Genomic DNA, 4014 nt, shown 5'->3' on the forward strand with positions numbered 1-4014 from the left:
ACTGTTTTATCTCTGGCCTTCGCAATCACATCTTCCCTAAGGGCTTTCTTAGATAGTCTGATATGAACCTCAGTCGGAAGTTTCTGTCTCCTGGCATAACTTGTGTGAACCCGAAACACATCGTCTATATCCCTCAAAACCTCTTCCTTTGTGATCTCCAAAGCCCCAGCCAATATTTCTGCAACTATATCTCTTAACGGCTCCCCCCTTTCTTCCACCACGTTTTGAATCCTCAGATAGAAAGATGATCTTTCCATTTCCAGAAAAATAATTTCCTCTTCGAGGACCCTGTTCACCGCTATTTGTTCCCTTTCCTCTCCATCTTGTCTTTCCTCACATCGTCCCATCCTCCTTTCAATGTCTTATATTTTACTCTCCTGTTGCGTCAACACCCCCTGAACACCTTCCAAGCTCTCATTCAACATTTTGATATCATTTCTAACGGCTCCCAGCTCCCCTTTAATATCTGATGTTAAGTCCTCTAAATTTTTAGAAATAACTTCTTGATTTTTGGTCATCACTTCGTACATTGCCTGCAGCATATTCTGTAAGCTTGATAACGATGGTGGTTTCCCTGCAGCAACCATATCATCCAGTGACCTGGCAGACGAAGGCGATGAGGTGGGTGTAGCCGTGGTGGCCGTAGCAGCGACCATAGGGAATGTCAAGACTTTTTTCCCAGTTTTTGTGGTTACCACTGGTGTTGCCGTTGACATTTTGATTGAAAAGATTTTATCCGATCAATTCCAAAAAAAAGGGGGTAATCAAGGGTAGACAAGATTTGAATTAATCAGGTGAGCAGTCTAATCGGTAGTAGGGGTAGTATTCAATACATAATTCAGAGAGGAAAGAAAAGTAAGGAGAAAGAAAAAAAAATCCAAAAAATATTACTCGGCAGAATTCTTCTCTTCCTGGAGTTGCTATACATTGTTAAATTGCTGGCTTGCCCCACCCCTTGCCAAAAAATAGTGGGGGCGGGGCGGGCGAGCCAGTAATTTAACAAACAATTCTGGTTTTTTTGCAATTTATTGGCCTCGCAGCACACCGAACCGTTTGTTAAATTGCTGGCTCGCCCGCCCCTCCTCCCACCCGCGCGGCGTCAGCCTACCCTAGCCCAGGGCTGGGCAATTGTGGCTCTTTTACAACCTGTGGACTTCAACTCCCGCCTAGCCCATTCTGAGGAATTGTGGAGAATTCTGGGAGTTGAAGTCCACAAGTCTTAAAGCTGCCAGGGTGGGAGACATCTGCTGTTACACTGTAGAATCTTTCAAGCATGAAGATGGCCAAGCATCCTCCTTGAGAGACAACAGCTGAACATCAGGAGGGCTGTTAGAGGCAGGGCTACATTTGGAAATTTTTGCATTTTTGCAGGTGGTGCAATACGATCTGGTGTCTGCAATGGAGAGCAAAATCCGGCTTCTTCTCTCCGCTGTAAATGCGGCATCAGGATTCCACCTTGGTATATTTGCGGCCCAAGGCAGCCCTCATCTCCTGCCGCTTGGGACTCGGAGTGGTAAACAGCGTCTGGTTCGGGGAGCAGCCGGATTTTGCTCTCCATTGCTCTCTTGGCCCCCTGCAAGCTCTTGTCTCTCGAGGAGCGCTCCCTAAAGTGGTGCGGAAAACTTTCGTTGGGCTTCTCGAGAGATGAGAGTTTGCAGGGGGCCGAGAGAGCAATGGAGAGCAAAATCCGGCTGCTCCCCGAACCAGACGCTGTTTACCGCTCCGAGTCAGCAGGAAACAAGGGCTGCCTTGCGCCACAAATATACCAAGGCGGAATCCTGATGCTGCACTTACAGCAGAGAAAAGAAGCTGGATTTTGCTCTCCATTGCAGACACCAGATCGGCCCCCTGCAAGAGAATGAGAGAGAGAAAGTGGGGGAGAGTGGGGGAGAGAGAGAGAAAGAGAAAGGGGGGGAGAGAAAGAGAATGAGAGAAAGAGGGGGAGAGAGAGAAAGAGGGGGGAGAGAGAAAGAGTGGAGGAGAGAAAAGGGGGGAGAGAAAGAATGAGAGAAAGGGGGAGAGAAAGAAAGGGGGGAGAGAGAAAGAGAGAGAAAGAGGGGGGAGAGAAAGAGGGGGGAGAGAAAGGGAGAGAAAGAGGGGGGAGAGAGAAAGAGGGGGGAGAGAAAGAGAGAATGAGAGAGGGGGGGAGAGAGAGAGAAAGAGGAGGGGTGAGTGCCTGAAGGACTCTATCCCGTCACTGGGAGTCCAGGTGCTTCAGCAAGCAATGCGCTGGATTCGTATTAGTGGTCCGCAAAATTTAAAAGTATGAACTTGGTGGTCCCTGAGGTCCAAAAGTTTGGGGACCCCTGCTCTGGGGGATTTAAGTAGCTTAACTGTGCTTGCTTGCCAATACCAGAATTACAGAGTTGGAAGGGACCTTTGGAGGTCCTCTAGACCAGAGATCTCCCACCTTGGCAACTTTCTCTGCCTGGGCCTGATGCTTCCTGAGAGGCAGGGGGTCTCTCTGAATGGGACCCCCTCCCCAAAAGGCTGGCTCCAAAGCTCTAGCTCAGAGGTCTTCAAACTTGGCAGTTTTAATATTTGTGGACTTCAAATCCCAGAATTCTCTAACCAGCATAGCTGGCTGGGGAATTCTGGGAGTTGAAGTCTGCCAGGCTTATAGTTGCCAAGGTTGGAGATCTCTGGACTAGAAGATAAATGATGGCATAAATGATGACCAGTCAAAAGTGCGAGGACCTGTCAGAAATCACTTTTTTCAGCCCTCTGGGTAGGGACTACTCAGAGGGCTGAAAAAGTTATTTTTGACCGGTCCTCGCACTTTTGACCAGTCCTTGAACTTACGACTGTCCTCACATTTTACGTTTTGCGCCCTATCTTGTCACCGTGGTGAAGAGAAGTAGTGGTGAAATGACTGACACGGTTGTTAAGAATGCCGCAACGGGCATAAATGTAAGGATGGTCATAAGTGCGAGGACCGGTCAAAAGTGCGAGGACCAGTCATAAATGACTTTTTTCAGCCCTCTCAGTAGTCCCTATGTGCATATGGACTACTCAGAGGGCTGAAAAAATTATTTTTGACCGGTCCTCGCACTTTTGACCAGTCCTTGAATATACGACTGTCCTCACATTTTATGTTTTGTGCCCTATCTTGTCACCGTGGTGAAGAGAAGTAGTGGTGAAATGATTGACACGGTTGTTAAGAATGCCGCAATGGCATAAATGTGAGGATGGTCATAAGTGCGAGGACCGGTCAAAAGTGCGAGGATCAGTCAGAAATGACTTTTTTCAGCCCTCTGACTAGTTCCTATGCACATAGGGACGCCCACCCAGTCACATGATCAGCTAGCCACACCCACCAGTCACATGACCACCAAGCTATACCCCCAACTAAGCCACGCCCACAGAACCGGTTGTTAAAAAAATTGAATCCCACCACTGATCTGAGCCCCATAACCTGTTAGTTTATTTGAGAATCACTCAGCACATATTCAAAGAATTGATTAGGATTCATAACATAGAAAAAACTTCTTTATCTACAAAATACAAAAACATGATACAAACAATACCCATGCGTCTCTTGCAAGGTGGTGGAGAGAAGAGCGAACTCTGAACACAGAATAGGTAAGCCACACCCAGACTAAAGCCGGCTCACATGGCTCACAGCAAATCCTGTGGGGAAATGACTGCATACCTCAGGGTAAAGCCTGGTAAAGAGTTAAATAAATATGGGCTTCGGCCCTGGAGCCGGTAGAGGGAGAAACCAGTTTCCAAAAGGAAGTAATGAAATACGAGACGCCGTAGTGTCTCCTACATTAGCAGTCCTACCAAATCCTGTGCATGTTTCCTGGAAGTTGCCACCAATGGATCCAGAAGTCTAATTATTATGTTACGAGGGGTTAAATCACCTTACCAGGCAACGCTTCCTCTCAAAAAGACTTTTCAAATCCCAGTTATAACTGCAAAGCGATGCTGTTAATACTCCGGCTTTCCCTTCCCTTCGGCCCCACCCGAAGAGGAGTAAAGCTTCCACGATCCTTCTGCCAAAAGGCTGGA

General features: G+C 47.6%; 1 protein-coding gene across 1 annotated transcript in view; it reads right to left on the reverse strand.

The window, feature by feature from the left end:
- The window catches only part of FKBP9 (FKBP prolyl isomerase 9), a 106822-nt gene extending 102821 nt beyond the window's left edge, over positions 1–4001 (reverse strand). Inside the window, exon 1 of the mRNA XM_034402790.3 lies at positions 3872–4001. The gene's annotated coding sequence lies outside the window, so the exon portion shown is untranslated. The remainder of the gene's footprint in view (positions 1–3871) is intronic.
- Positions 4002–4014: the final 13 nt, after the last annotated feature.

Source organism: Pantherophis guttatus, chromosome 4, assembly GCF_059756535.1.
Source record: "Pantherophis guttatus breed Tessera chromosome 4, ASM5975653v1, whole genome shotgun sequence".
Lineage (NCBI taxonomy): Eukaryota > Metazoa > Chordata > Lepidosauria > Squamata > Colubridae > Pantherophis > Pantherophis guttatus.